This window comes from Phocoena sinus, chromosome 13 (genome assembly GCF_008692025.1).
Source record: "Phocoena sinus isolate mPhoSin1 chromosome 13, mPhoSin1.pri, whole genome shotgun sequence".
Classification (NCBI taxonomy): Eukaryota; Metazoa; Chordata; class Mammalia; order Artiodactyla; family Phocoenidae; genus Phocoena; species Phocoena sinus.
This window is the reverse complement of record NC_045775.1, coordinates 5,856,231-5,872,198: the sequence shown is the minus strand read 5'-3', so window position 1 is coordinate 5,872,198 and position 15,968 is coordinate 5,856,231.

Below are 15,968 nucleotides of genomic sequence, written 5' to 3'. Positions count from 1 at the left end.
TGGAGCTCGTGAAGGTGGATCCTGCAGTATCTGCCCAAGTCCACATTCGGGGATCACACCGGCCGGGTGGGGATATTTGCCCCATGAAAACTGGCACGAATCAGAGCTATTTTTGAATCCCCTGCAGAGACGATTGTTAAACATTTACTAGCACAGCTCACTGCTTCTCCCAAAGGACCCAGAGGTGAACTGGGTAGAAGCTGTCCGTCCCAGACAAAGCTTCTGTCTTGGACAAGTGACCCGAGGGCCTCCTGGCTCCCTTGGAGGGTCCCCCCCTACCCTGCAGCTGGGAGGTCTCCTACCTCTCAGAGACCACGAGACTGGGGCTCTGTTTGCTGAGCTCTGAGAAGTTAGGAGGGAGGCGGGGTCGCCTGCCCGGGGAGCCCTCGCGGCGGCCCTGGGCTGCTGGCTTGAGCAGGCTGCCCTCCTGCTGCCCGTTCTGGGGCAGCTGGCTTCCTCCGCCCATCACAGCCTGTGGTGTCTTTCCTGTCATCACTTTGCCCTCCCAGCGCACAGGGCATCGGCCCCGAGGGTGTAACATGAGACCCAGACTTAAAGAGCTGTCACTTCCAGTTGCCAAACCATAGCCTGGTTTAAATAAGGACGCGAAAGGAGATTTCAGAAAAGGGGAGCAAAGGCCCAGGGTTGCCTCCTGCCTCAGGGAAAGACCCCCGAGTCGTGAGCTCGCTTTCAGACCACCTCCCCAGGCAGGGCTGCCGCAGACCCTCCACCCTCCCTGGAGTTCGCTCCATTTTAGAGATAAGGGAACTGAGGCACAGAAAGAGGAAGCGACCTGCCCCGGGGCGTGCGAACATTGAGTGGCAGATCTGAGATTTCTTCCAGGGTGCCTCGGAGGTCCATGGCCTTGCTGCTGCGTCCCCAATGCGTGGCTCTCAGGCCCAGGTCCTCTCTGTGGCCGTGGGTCACTGGGGCTCAGGACTGTCATGGTGTCGCAGACTCTACTGCCACCACCTCCTACAGCCTGGGCAGACAAGGCCTCCCTCTCCTGCCTTCCAAGCCCCGGTCACTGCAGCTGGTGCCCCGCCTCCGTGTCCCAACCTGAAGCCTGCAGTGCCCACCCCCAACGGGACCTGCGGGCTCGTACATTTCCCCATTCAGATGATGGTGAGTGCTGTGCTATTTTAAGCCCACATGGAAGTATGTTTTTTTTCTAAGGACCATCTGCTACGGGCCCCAGCCCAGATGATACAGTTAGAACCTACCCACAGCATCCTCTCCCGCCTTCAGACAGTTCCAGGAACAAGGGTGAGTCAGTCGCCCAGCTGAACTCCCGTCTTGCTACCCCAAGAGATGGCCCCGGTTCCGTGCCAGCCGAGGGGGCCGCTCCTACTTCAGGGGCATATGCACTGCGCTGCTTCTCAGAGACAGGAAAGGGACCCCCGCCCCTTGCAGCGTGCTCCCTGCAGAGAGAGCCAGAGGAAGGCCTGGCGATGCCCAAGTTGGCCCTTCTCAGCTGAGTCTCTTTGCACTCGGAGGCTGAGACCTGGTTCAGGAGTTCAAGTGCAGACGCCGGAGCTTGTCAAAAAGGGGTCACCAAGAAGTGGGCGGCCAGCAGGGCACCCTGCTCTGGCTGCCCCTGGAAGAACCCCCGGGTCAGCTTTGGGGTGCAAAGAGCTTGCGTGCCCTCTCACTGGGCTGCGTGGGCCGGTGACCACCCCGGGCCACGGGAGGATGTTACTAAACGCTGACCACAGGCCCTTACTCTCGGCTCCGCTCACCTCCCCCCGTCTCCCCCTCCCTTCCCTCACCGAAGGGCTGCCTGTGAACAGAGGGTCATACACTCAGTGTACAGCACAGAGACTGCAGTCAGACCTCGCACCTGGGCTCTGTCCCTCATAAGCTCATGACCCAGGGCGAGGTGGACTAATCCCCTGAGCCCCAGTCTGCTCATCTGTCAGATGGGGATGATCCTCCCAGGAGGTCTGTAAGCATTAAATGTGTGCGAAGGGTCTGGCGTGCTGCCCAGCTATTGTCTTCTCTATCACTCGGAACTTCAGAGGGTCTGTCCCAAGAACTGGCTGAGAAGCTGCAGGGTATTTGAAAGCCTTGGGCCTGTGTTCTGTAAAGAAGTGCTTCCTTGCTTTACATGCTCAGTGGGGCTGGGCCCCTCTGCTCTTGGGAGCTGGTCATTTTGCTGCAGGGATCCTGATTAAGAAATGCACGGGCAGCGACTGACTTGACCCTGACAGGGTAGTCCCCGGGCCAGCTGTTATTTCATCACAGGACCGACGGCTAGAACCGTTGCCTCTGCCGCTGCTTACGGCAGAACCTGGAACTCCCGTCAGGGGTTTTCTCGGTGCTTCCTCCTCCCGCCTGGCCCCTTCTTTCCCTCCGGGGCTGAGGGCTATGCCAGTCTGGCCGCGCCTCCCTTGGTTGTGACCGCACAGCTGTGTCCCCGAGCATTATCAGGTGCGTGCAGCCCCCGGTGGCCCCGGGAGTGCCCTGTGAGCAGGCGTGGGGCTGAGGCCTGACAGCTCGACTTCCTGTCCCAGGGTCTATCTGCTGCTGCTCTGCGGAGGCCTACAGTTTATCTGGGGTCAGTGCTCTCACCCATTTCCTGCCAGCTGCTACTGGTTTTCAGTCAGCTCTGATAGCTCCGGTAGCTGGGAAAGGACCGGGCTGCGTGATTCACCGGCTCTGGCCAGCAGGGATGCGGCGCCCGTGCAAAGGGGCATCTCCCCCTGCGTGGGGAGGGGCGGCACCTCCCCGGTTCCCCGGGCCTTCCCCGCGGGCCGCGGCGAGTGAGACACAGAAAGCACCCGCACGTTTGTCGCCAACCAGAAGTTGATGGTGTGGGCGCGTGTGTACGTGTGTGTGGCCTGTGCGTGTGTATGCGTGCGTGTGGTCTAAGGGAGTTTTTCCTGAGTGCGCCCCTGCTGAAGTAAAGGGGGTCACGTTTTGAGGAGTCATAACGTAACTGCCTAGGCTGAGTGCTGCCCCGTGTCGCGGGGAGCCCCGGTTCTCTCTGAGGAGGCGCAGATGAGGAGAGGGGAGTCTCACCTACCGTTTTACTTCCTGGCATTTCAGAAAGTGCAGAGGAAAATTCCCCACTATAACAAATGACTGCTTCAAATAGAAAACTGAGAATATGTTCATTTGTCTTGTAATGCCATGGACCAGAGGGTTTTTAAAAAAGTTTTTATTGGCGTATAGTTGCTTTACAATGTTGTGTTAGTTTCAGGTGTACAGCAAAGAGATTCAGTTATACATATACATATGTCCACTCTTTTTTAGCTTCTTTTCCCATATAGGTCATTACAGAGCATTGAGTAGAGTTCCCTGTGTTATACAGTAGGTCCTTATCAGTTATCTATTTTATACAGAGTGGTGTGTATATGCCAACCCCTATCTCCCAATTCATCCTGCCTTTTCCCCCTTGGTAACTGTAAGTTTGAACCAGAGTTTTGAAGTTGTCCAAAATGTTGGTAAGCCCCGTGTGAAGTGTCTTTAGTTGGCTAGATGGTCACTTCTCAAGCCTGGGCTCAAGTTGAGAGAGCTTGTGTCTCCGTAGGCCGAGGCCGGGCCTGGCAGCACCTGGGAGCCTGTGTGAGATGCAAAACGTCCAGCCCAGCTCGGCCCACTGAGCCCACACTGGCCCGCTGAGCCCACCCTCTGAGTGGCGGCCCACAGGCAGGGAGTCTGTGCTTTACCTGGCTCTCCAGGTGGTCCAGTCTCATCATCCAGCATGGGAAGACGCAGACTGCATTGGTAGGTTTTATTAGTTTCCTTGATAGACGTGGGTTGTGAAGAATGAAAACGATGCTGCAGGGCAGACTTAAATGTTTCACTCCACACGTAGTTACTGACCCCGTCGTGGGTACCAGGCTCTGTGATGGACACGGCAAGGGACCACCCGGCACTGCGCCCAAATCCCTGTCCCCGGGGGTCCCAGTCTGGAGGAGGCAGATAAAGCCAACGACAAGGTTGCTGCCTTGTCTGGAGAAGCTCCCTGGTCAGACACGGGCAGGGTGCCTGGGGAGGGGTTCCTGGGAGCAGTAGGTGAGACCTAAGTTCTTCCACGAGGATAGGAATTAGACGGAGGGGAGCGAGAAAGTTGGACGGCCTTGCTAAGTTTGGGCTTCACCCCAGCTCTGGCACTGTATAGTGCAGTGAGCTCAGACAAGTCCCTGAACTTCTCTAAGCCTCGGCTTTCTCTTTCGTATAATGGGCTGCATGATATTTCCTTTTACGCTTGTTTTGAGACTTAAATGAGGGAATGCATGCCAAGTGCTTAGCACAGCTTTCACTGATCCCTAGAAGGACGATAACAGTGATGGCATCCGAGGGCAGTGGGGAGCCACTGAGGGTTTACAGCTGGTGAAAGACATGAGCAGAGCACTGTATCACTCCTAGAAATGCCTTGTACGTTTAGGCGGGTAGTTCCGCATTGTTGAACTTAAGACGCACGTTCCCTTAGTATTTCAAGCTACAGTCAGGCTTAAAATGTGTCTGAGAAAATATGTTAAATCCTCAAAAGCACCGCCCTTCCTCCCTCGTCATATTTTTGGATCCTAAGATCAGCGAAAGGCAGAATCTGACCGTTATCCTAAGTAACGTGCCTTTGGATTGAGAACAGACTCGCAGGACAGCACTTTACTTTTTCCCTCTCAAAAAGTCCCAAGGTCCAGAATACAATAAAATTTTGGCTTCTGAAGCCTATGCTTCTCAGGGCAGCTGACAAACTCCACTGCCTTTGGGTGGGACCAGCTCTGGAAGTGCCCACGCCGGTGGCCTGCTTTCTACACACGCTGCCCGGAGTGGCTCTGGGCAACGCTGAGTGGACAGCTGACCAGGATTTGTTCTTTTCAAAGACAGAAAACCCGTGGAGAGAGGAGAGTGGTGGTTCACAGGGAGGTGAGCCCAGGATAACAACTAGTACCACCCCCAGGACGTTCTGGGGAAGCTCCATCTTAATCCCCTGTCGTTTCGAGGCAGCCTCTGCACAGACGTGCTTCATCCATCCTACACGTGACCGCTGGGCATTTTTCACATATCTGTGCTCAGAGCGCTTCTGCAGTGGGAGAGATGGGATTCGACAAATCATTGCACGAAGGTGAGGATGAGGCCTGGCTGGAGAAAACCAAGGTCCTCACCTGGGCTCTGCAGAGCCAGACAGAACCAGCCTTAGCTCCCCAACAAGTTTCCTTTCTGGCCTTAGGTTTTTCTTCCTGGACAACTCCATCTGCGGCGTCGGAAGGAGGGGGACGGCGTTTCAGGTGGGGCACCTCCAAGCACCCCGATGCCCACATTTGGAGGCAGTGCAGACAACCAGGTGCGTTTGCAGGAAAGCGCATGCAGCTGCCGTGCCCACATCAAAGGCGTGTGGCCCAGTGTGGGAGTCCAGGGGGAGCGGGTGCTATTCCTGGCACAGGTACTGACTTACCGTGATACGAAGCCTCCCGCTATCTCGGTTGCCCCAAATCTAAAATGGGGCCGGATCTAACTTATCTGGTTCCACAGAACTCACGGGCAAACCACATCACTGGTCAGGAACCTGGATGTCCGCTGGGCCCTGGGACCAGGCCTTTCTCTTCCCTCCCTGAGGCTTTCTGCGCATCCATCTTGCACTGTCTCCACTCAGTTTCTTAGAGGAGGCTATCCCATTAGAAGAAGTGCCCCTGGTTTCAAGGGGAAGCATCCCCGCAGCTCTCACAGCTCCAGTCTGGCCTCTGCGCTGCCTCCCGAGGGCCCTTCCCAGCCCATAGTCTGATTGTGCCTCTGTCCTGCTCAACTCCCACTAAGAACCGCTGGGCAGAAACACCCAGGGCTCCTTCCGTCCCCTGCCCACCCCCTCTGGCCTTCTGAAGTACACCTGCAGGTCCTCTTCAAGTCCCAGGGCCTTGGCAAGTGCTGTCCCTGTACATGCTCTTCCCCTCTGACCAGCTCAGCAAACTTCTCTTCATGCTTCAGAATTCAGCTCCACGATCATCCCCGCTGGGAAGCCTTCCCTGACCCTTGTATTCCCCCGTCCCCACACTCAGCATCAGGGGGCACGGGGTGCCCCAAGGCTTGCTTCTCTTCACCTCCTAGGACAGGCTGGGCTGGACTGCTTCTCGATCTGGGGGAGCAGGGGTGAGTCTGTCTCGTCTCAGACGCCCGCCCTTCACCGGGAAGTCTGGAATTCCTGTTTCAGGAAACCCTGGGTCTGGAAGGCTGGGAGCAGAGGGAAGGATAGCTGTCAGGGGACAGGTGCAGATGCCTTTCCAGGTTTCAATCAGACTGGAGCCAATGAGAGGAGTGGTTCAGCACAGACCCATCTGAATGGGTTACGGGGCTCCTGGCCCTGTGGGTGTGATCACCTCCTGCTGGTGCATTCAGTAGCCCAGGGATTGTTCTTCCAGAAGGTAGGAGAAGGTGCTGGGAGGGGCTGGCACTCCAGCAGGGCCTCACTAACCTTAAAGCACAAGTGCGCCCAGCAGGTTGTCAGTTTGCCAGAGCAACTAGTTTAAGGAAGGGCCTGAAGGTGACCTGACTCCAAGAATCCTTCTGCCTGGGCTGAGCTGCCGCCTTCAGGAAGGCAAGGAGGCTGTGAGAAAGGAGAGGCCCAATTGAACAGGAGATAAAGACAGGGAGGGGAGGTGCTGGCAGCCCATCCTATTCCTGCCCGGGGCTGACGGCTTGTGACATTCAGATAGCTCCCTGGGTCTGGTTTTTCCTGTTCCTGAAGTTTCTGCAGTACCACATGTGCTGGGCTAGGTCAGAAGTAGCCTTTGGGGTGTAGCTCGTGAGCACGTGTGTGTGTGTGTGTGTGTGTGTGTGTGTGTGTGTGTGTGTGTTATCTCAGTTTAAAGAAACAGGGAATTCAGGATTTGTATCAGCACCACATCCCAGGCCGCCTTGTTTCCTAGAAAGGAAGGGCAGATAGCGTGGAGGCTGGGCCCGCAGTGAGGCTGGGGCCTGGCCAGCAGGAAGGGCTTCTGGGTCTGTCCTGGCTTTGGCCCAGGGCAGCGTCTGGCCCCGGGGTGTCTGCATTCTCTTCTGCTAGAAGAGGCCCAGACTACTTGCTGGCAGCCTGGATGAAGCCAGGTGGGAGAGCAGGCGTGGCTCGGGAAAGTTCTGGACTCTGGGTCTTGCTTGGTCTGTATGTTCTGGTGGCCTCTGTCCTGGGCAATCAGTGAGAGTGACAGGAAGGGGGACTCTGAGGGGGGCGCTTACGGAGGAGGGGGGTGGTGCTGGGACAGCCTGGAGGGTCCTGGGCCTCTCAGCTGGAGTCTCAGGTTCCAGAGTTTAGGGCAGTGGGAGCTGGAGGCGGGCCGGGTGGGAGAGGGCCCCTTCCTTCACAGCCTAGGAAGCAGGCCCCGGCGTCGGGTGGCTGGTCCAGTGTCCATGGCACTCACCTGCTGGCCGGCCACCTGCCATTAGGTGGTCCCAGACGTCCCTGCTCCGAGCGCCGGCCGGGCACCCGAGGGGGCTCGCCCCCTGCCGGCTTGCCTGGGCCGCCCCTCAGTGCAGCGCCCCGTCGTAAGCACACACAGGCTTTGCAGTTTCGGCTCCAATGAGGGGTGCAGACCCCGCGGCCCCGCAGCGTGACGTGGTCTGGCGCCGGGTCTCCGACCTGGGGCTCTTTGGATATATCTCTGTCTCTACCGGCTACTCTTATTCTGCTCGAAAGACCGTGATCTGGGTGTCCGGCTAGGAGGCTCCGTGCCATGGGGAAGAGGAGGGCCTTGGAGCAGCCCCCTGGGAGCTGAGTCCTGGCCGCTGAGCCCAGGCCTCTCCCTGGTGTGGGCTCCCTAGAGCTTCGCCCCAGAACGCAGCCCTCAGGTCTCCCCGCAGGACCTCCCTCCCTCCAGGATCCCTCCGATCTCTGACCCTTGACCTCGGTGCCCCTCTGTGCCCGGGCAGAGCTTGGAGGCTAGAACAGCTCACGCTGCAAAGTCTCTGTGCACTGATTTCCCCCCAGCTTGTTCCACTTTTAAAAATAGCTAATGAGGAAATTAATTTTGTCACCCAGATGTATTCAGTAAAAACATGTCAGGGAAAGACAATTAACCTCTGCACCAATAAATCCTTCCCAAATTAATGAAGTTAATATCTGTAGATGTTGAGACCTTCAGCTGGGGAGAGGGGCCACAAAAGCAGAGCTCCTTCCAGGCAGAGAAGGAGAGACACCAAAAAGAGAAGGGGGGGGAGAGAGAGAGACAGAGAGACTGACCCAGAGAGACATGTACACACACAGAGACAGAGATGGAGAGACAGACGCAGAGAGAGAGAGACAGAGAGAGACACAGATATATATACTTAAAAGTATACATTAAGAGAAAGAATGGGGGTGGGGATAAGCAGACAGGAAGGAATGGCAGAGCAAGACAGACAGACAGAATGAAGGAGAGAGGCGGGAGCATGTGTTTAGAGGGAACGGGGCTGTAATATTTTCCGAGAATTTCCAATTATTCCAGGTATTCGGTTGCAGTAGGTTTGGGCGCAGGAGAAGACTCGACAAGCGAAAGCACAGAATGAAAGGAGTTGGGGTTGTTCACATGTGGATTTTCCAGCCCACTTGGAGGCAGTCTTCTCTCCGCTTGAAGATTCTGGATTCTTTTTCTCATCAGAGGCATCCAGGGAGCCCCGGGACGTGGGAAGTGGCCGGCCAGCTTGAGGGGGCTAGGCGGTTGCTGCCCGTCTTCCTCCTGTGTTTCCCTGGGGGGGGTCACCTGGCTGGAGACACGGTCAGGTATAACCTCCCTGCCAGTGCGAGCCCTCCTTTATCTCCTCCCCTTTCACCTGGAGGCACCAGGCCAAAGATGACAGCCCCTTGGAAGAGGTCAGCCTCTGCCCTAGTTAGATCTTTTCATCCCAGGCTGGGACTGGAGAGCAAGGACGGGAGACGTTATGCCAAGGAGAGGGACAGGTCGGGGGGGCAGGCAGGCTGGCACTCATGTGGGCAGGGGTCAGCACAGCCGGACCCTGAGCTCTTACCCTCTGTGGTCTCGGCCCCCATTTGGGGGGCAGCAGCTCAGGAAGCAAATCCCGACTTGGCACTCCTGGAACTCGGATTGAGATGGAATCTTCTTTGGGGACTTTGGTCTGTCAGGGAGAACGGGGAGAAGGGCTGAGGGGCCATGTGAGCTCTCGGGGTCCTGCCGTCTGTAAGGCTTAAGTCCGGGCCCTGCACCCGAGGTGCTGACAGGCAGGGGACACCGTGCAACCCAGCCCGCACAGTTTTCCCAGAGGGCGGGACTGGGCCATCGGACACCAGCCAAAGACGCTGCTTTGCTCTCGTCCATTAAAAGACCCTTTCTTCATTAATTTCTTCCACCTGTGTGACCTGCAAACAGGCCATGAAGCATTCATCACTCAAATCCTGTCAAATCACCGCTTCTGGGGAGCAGAAGCCCGGACCGGGGTGGGGAGGCTTGTACTGTGGGTGGAGCCTTTCCAACAGGAGGCAAAGGGAAAGGGAGAGATGCGTGGGACTGCGCTCCTTTCCAGAAAACCCAGGGGTGGTGACAGTGACCAGCCAAAGGCAGGGCCCCAAAGGCCCAGCTGGGCTGCCATTTCGGAAAGCTGAGGGGGCCGGAGGGAGCCTTCGGGGTGTGGAGACATCCGGCCGGGAGGGGAGCCGGGGACAGGGAGGCCTGCCCGCTCCTTTCTACACTTGGGAAAGAGCCGGCCAAGTTGTTCTCACCGCGGGCACAGACAGCAGAGAGCTAGACCGTAGGTATCTGGAGTTGGATTTCTCACTAATCTAATCTTCCCAGGCCACTGTGACAAGCTTGCAGATCGCAGGGAAGTGACAGATGTCACCTATCTTGAGCTCCCGCTAGGCTGTTGCTCTCCTCTGCGTGACATTCCTCCCCCCGCCCCAGAAAATGGGGGGTCTTTGTCCAGGTCTCTGAGCCCTAAGCTGCGTGGACCAGGGCCTCTGAGGGCCAGCCACGCACAGGGCTCAGAGGGACCTCTCAGGGCTCTGGCCTCCCCGATGGTGTCACCCAGGACAGGAACCTCGTCGGGTTTCGCTGAGGACCCCAGTGTCGGTGGGCTGGGCTCGGGATGGGGTGGGGCAAAGGCTCTGTCTGAGTCCACGCTGGCCGCAGGAAATAGCAGGCGTGGTGAGAGACAGAGGTGAGCAAGCTGAGGGCCCTGCCCACCTTCCTTTGCCTGGTGCTGAGCTGGGCTGCAGGTCATCTTATTCTGTCACCCAAAGATGAGGGTCTGGTACCATGTGGAGAAAGGAACCCAGGGATGCCCCTGGCTTTTATACTGGGCTCTGTGCTGACCCCATGCCTCCCACCCTCAAATCCCTGTCCCCAGAGAGCAGTAAAGACAGAATTAGTGCGGGAGGGGAGTTTTGGGGGTGATGAGACTTTGTGTAGGTGTTACATCTACAGGCACATGCGGGCTTTTACAGGGTGAGGGCTTCTCTCTCCTCTGCTCTGGACAGAATACAGGGGACAGGCTCGGGCTGCCGCTTGCAGGGCTGGGGTAGAGGTAAGGAAAAGGACTTGGCCGGCAGGGGTTAGCTCTGCAGAGGCTCTGAGAGTCGGGCAGGTGCTGCTTTGTAGCCATGATCCATCCAGAAGGGAGGGGTCCATGACACTGAGGGCATCACCCGGGACTCCCACAGGTTTGAATTCCAGCCCCGTCACTGGGCCAGTCTAAATCCCAGTTTCCCCATCTGTGCATTAACACAGTCGTGTCAGCCGCATGGAATCAGAGGGAATAACGCGCGTAAAACATGTTTTTAGTGCAGAGACGCCAAGTGAACGCTCCTGGCCAGCGCACATGCGTGTACCTGAGTAAAGGCTCTGGTCCAGGTGAACTGTCGCGTGTTATGGGTGCTCACGCACTCCCCCCCTGCACCTTCCTGACGATGAGCAAGCCCATCTGGCTTGGGCTGAATTGCTGGAGCCCAGGGCACAGAGGACAGCCTGCTAAGATCCCTCCCGGTCACCTTCCCCTGTCTCCAGATCTGTCTCACCCTCGTGAAGAGGATGAGAGGATTTTTCATAGAGTGGGGGGAGAAAGGGGAGCAGCTGCATTGACAGTAACCAGCAAAGCGGCATCCATGGTCTGAGATTCCCTCCTCCGAGGGTAGCTCGGACAGCATCCCCAGGTGCCCCAGGGAGAGAGGTTTCACTGACCCCTCAGTTCATCAGACTCTGCTCAGAGGGCGCTGGGGGCTCAGGGAGTTCCTGGCGCAGCGGCCGCAGGCCTGGGCTCCTGCTAACCCCCAAACTCCTCATCAGGAGCCGTCTTGCCTCTCCCTCCCCCTCCCTCCGGGCTGGCCTGGCTCTGTAGGGGGTGGAATACATGCAGGGCAGTTACAAAAGGGAAAACAGTGGGGAAGTGGCAGAAGGTGAAGAAATCTCACGCTCTGGCAGCTGGGGCTCTAGTTCCCGATTCTCCTGCTGAGACAGTGCTGAGGGCCCCGGCCTCTGGCTCCCCTTCCACCCAGTTGAGCCCATGACACCCGTGACTCAGCTCCTCCCATGGGGGTGACCACGGTCAGGGGTCAGTTGCATTGCCAGACCGGTCTGGACTGGATGTCTCCTAGTCTGGGAGGTCAAGAGACAAGTGACAGGCCAAAGTTCACAGGGTCAGCGGTGCCACCGACATCCAGTCCAGATGCAGCCTGGTGCCCAGCTCTGCTCTCCACAGGGGCCCAGAACTAGGCCCCTCTGTGGCCACGTGACCTTGGCAAAGTCCTTCATCTCCAGACCTCCAGTTTCCTCAGCTGTAAACTAGGTGTCCTCATAGCTCCCAGGTTGCCATAACAAAATACCCCAGACCGGGGGGTCGGAACGACACAGATGTGCCCTCTCACAGCTCTGGAGGCTGGATCTGAGATCCGGGTATCGGCAGGGCTGGTTCCTGCTGAGGCTGGTGAGGGAGAATCTGTTGCTGGTCTCTCCCCAGCTGCTGGAGATTCGCTGAGCACTTGTGCCAGGCCCTGCTGCACAGCCTTTACACGTAACCCCAGCCGCCCCTCACAGCCTGGCGCCCTGGACCTGCCTCCGCGTGTTGGCTGTTGGTCCTTCCTTGATGCTGACTGGCCTCCTGCACCAAAGCCAGATGCTCGCTCTGAGCCTCCAGCCCAGGGCCCTGGTGCCTAGCCCCGTGCCAGCCCCAGCGGGACCCTGCCCGCCCATCCCCAGACTATTGATTGTTTGATCCTGTGCCACCCCCTGAGTGGAGGTGTGTTTTGGGCAGGGCTGGGGGTCTGAGGTCACTGGGGCTAGGTGTGGGGTGGGCTGATGCAGCTCTGGGGCGCTCCGTTCAGGGAGCCCAGGGGCGGCCAGAGTGCCCTTGGCCGGGGGGTCCAGCAAGGTACGGCTGGTGTACGGGTGGCCCGGCGTGAGGATGGGAGGCAAGTCCACCATCGGGGATCACCTCACGGGGGCCTCACCGCACGGACTGTGTTTCTCACTACCAGGTGTTTACGGAATCAGGACTGAGGCCGACACCATGGCTGAAGGCCCTATGTCCCCCCCAAGAGCCTCCGTGGGAGGGCTGCATGCTCCCCAGCTTTGCCCCTGTGGGTGGGACCCATGAGGCTTTGCTTCGGGGTTATTCCCTGATTCAAGTCTGCTTCTCGGGGAGTTGACTCCCCACAGGAAAATGTCACACTAAGAGAAGTGTTAGTCCAACAGGATTTGGCACCAGAACTTCGTTGAATGTCATACTTTCATAAGTGCCCCTCTGCGTATTGAATAGACGCTTATCAGACCTTAATGTGATCCAGTTAAAATACAGAATCTGACTCAGTAGGCCTGATGGGGAGCCTGGGATACTGCATTTCTAAAAAGCTTTTGGACATGCGCATCCTGCTTTGGGTAGTAAGTGACTAGACCAGTATGTCCTGAGAGTTTTGCTCTCCGGACAGCTTTATACTCTTAAAAATGACTGAGGACCCCCAAAGAGCTTTTGTTTATGTAGGTTATATCTGTTGCTATTTACTGCATTAGAAATTATAATTGACAAATGAAAAAATTATTAATTCATTAAAAAGTAACACTAATAAAACCATTACATATTACCTTAAATAATGATTTTATAAAATAAACTATATATTCTTTCGAAAACAAAAAATAGTAGAAAGAATGGCAATAATTTATGTTTTTGCTCTTTAATGTCTGACGTAACAGAAGATGCTGGATTCTCTGTCTCTGCGTTCAATCTGCTGCAACATATTTTGTTGGTTGATAAAAATCCAGTCTCAGACAATGTGTAGGTAGTATTTTAATGTCTTTTTTCAGATAATTTTGGTTCTTTTTTGATACTGCACTAAAGCTCTGCAAGTGATAGCTTCTTAAAAAGTTAATTGCGATGCGTGTTCACTGTTACTTTAAAGTGTGTTAGTCTACCTGTTTCTTGGCGTGGATCTTTTGTTCATGTGTGATTTTGCATTGTCGTTTGGAAAAATACTGGCTTACTGAATTATGAAGACCTTGCAGATGTTGGCACATTTTATTAGGCAACATCCAGAAACCACCATCACTAATTTACCCTCAGCCTCAACAGAAAAGTCTTGGAAATCTCTCCCTTGACTCTTCTTACGTCAGGTATGGGACCAAGTGTGAAGCAGCGGGGACACAGAGCTAAGGGGTCTAGCCGTTGTCCTGCAGGACGCTGGGAGACACGGTGCCACTTCTAAGTGGGAAAGTGTGCGGTCAGGTGTGTGTTTTGGGAAGCTCACTCTGAGAGCAGTTTGGAGGATGAATCTGGGAGTAGCAGTGAGAGGGGAGGACAGAGATCCAGTTGAGAGGCTGTAACCTAAAGCCAGGAGAGAGTGGACGTTGGCTGGCGGTGGCAGTGGCCCCAGGGGAGGGGAAGTCCTGCGTACCAAGATGAAGGAGGCAGACTCTCCAGGACCAGGCGACAGACTGGACAGGGGGTTGAGAGCAGAGTGGTGGGGAGAGTCCAGCATGTGCTCTGGTTTCTGGCTGGGAAGCTTGCATGTGTGCAGAGACCCTTCCCCAGGATGGAAGGCACAGGGTTAGGGGAGGAGAGGTGACCTTGGGGGCAAAGGGCTTTGAACCCAGGTCTTTGAAGATCAAAGTTCTTAATTATCTCATTTGAATATCCTGAAGCTAATGGTATGGAAGTGAGCACCCTGTCCCTGGAGGTAATCAAGCCTAGTCTGGTGGCCTCTCATTGGGGTGTGTTTAGAGGGCTTCCTGTCCTGAGAAGGAAGGTAGAGGGTGTTTTAGTTAGCTCAGGCTGCCATAACAATTTACTGAAGGTGGGGTGGCTTAAACAACAGAAATTCTCACAGCTCTGGAGGCTGGAAGTCCCAGATCTGGAGCAGGTCTGGCACGGGCAGGTTCTGGTGAGAACACAGAGAGAGAGCTCTGGTCTCTCCTCTTCTTATAAGACCACTGATCCTATTGGATAAGTACCCCACCCTTATGACCTCAATGAACCTTTTTTTCAACTTTTTAAAGATATTGAGGTGTAGCTGATTTCCAATATCATATTTAAGTTTCAGGTGTACAACATAGTGATTCACAATTTTTAAAGATCATACTCCATTGATAGTTATTAAAAAATATTGGCTATATCCCCTTTGCTGTACAATCGATCCTTGTGGCTTACTAGCCCTAACTTCTGTTACGGTCACACTGGGGGTTAGGGCTTCAACATCACACAGGACAAACCTACATGGTTCCCACTGCCCTGTGGCCATGCTCAGGCTGACCTCCTGGCTGACTCTGAGGAAGGGGAAAGAACTAGCAGCACACCCTGGGCTATACCTGGCCCTGAACTTGATCACAGCCCTGCAGGGCCCAGGACTTGCGTGCAGAACGGAAGGCCCACCTGTGTGCTGGCTGCCTCTGTCTGTGCCACGTGGCATTTGGTCGTCCCCTGGAAGTCACTTTGGAGCCAAGCAGCTGATGCATCTAATTAGTCCTGCTCTCCAGCTGACAAGTGTCAGCTCCTCTGATGAAAGGACAGGTTCCTCCCAAGTGCTTCCTTCTGGCAAAGCTAAATATTAATTATCTCCCTTTATTTGATGATTATTCATGGGCACTGATGTCACCACATCATGGAGTGAGAAGTCAGTGCCAGGAGAGATGAAAAAGTGGGTAAATCGTAGTGAGCTGCCCAGTGACCCTGAAACATGGGAGAGATTGTCGTTGCCCGGGGAGCGGGGGCCCCTTTGTTCCGGGCTGTGCCTCTGAGCTGTGCCCGGTGCTCGAGCTGCCATCCCAGGTGGAGTTTCAGGCTGGAAGGGAAGGGAAGCTCTGCCCAGCCAGGCAGCTCAGGAGAGAGATGCTCCCTTAGAACCAGAGTCAGAGATGTTTCATACATGACATACCCAAGAAGATGCTGGTGCACTCCAGGTGGTCCTGGTTGAGCAAACATCCACAGGGAACCCAGGGTGCTCCAGGCAATAGGTCAGCCCTGGAGGTGGAGGAAAGGGTCAGAAGATGTGGCCTGATGTGTGTGCGGGTCTAGTTTTAAAACTGGACACTGGAAGTTCATGTCAGCAAACTCTCTCTATGGGTGTGTGTGTGTGTGTGTGTACATTTTGCACATTGGTGGCAGCCCCAAAACTGACAGAGAGTAAGAAGAATAGTGCACGGCGATGATGAAAATCCATTTTTTTTAAACATCTTTATTGGGGTATAATTGCTTTACGATGGTATGTTAGTTTCTGCTTTATAACAAAGTGAATCAGTTATACATATACATATGTTCCCATATCTCTTCCCTCTTGTGTCTCCCTCCCTCCCACCCTCCCTATTCCACCTCTCCAGGCGGTCACAAAACACCAAGCTGATCTCCCTGTGCTATGAGGCTGCTTCCCACTAGCTATCTACCTTACGTTTGGTAGTGTATATATGTCCATGCCTCTCTCTCGCTTTGTCACAGCTCACCCTTCCCCCTCCCCATATCCTCAAGTCCGTTCTCCAGTAGGTCTGTGTCTTTATTCCTGTCTTACCCCTAGGTTCTTCATGGAAATCCATGTTTTAAATGACCCCCCTTCTTGGCACATGGGG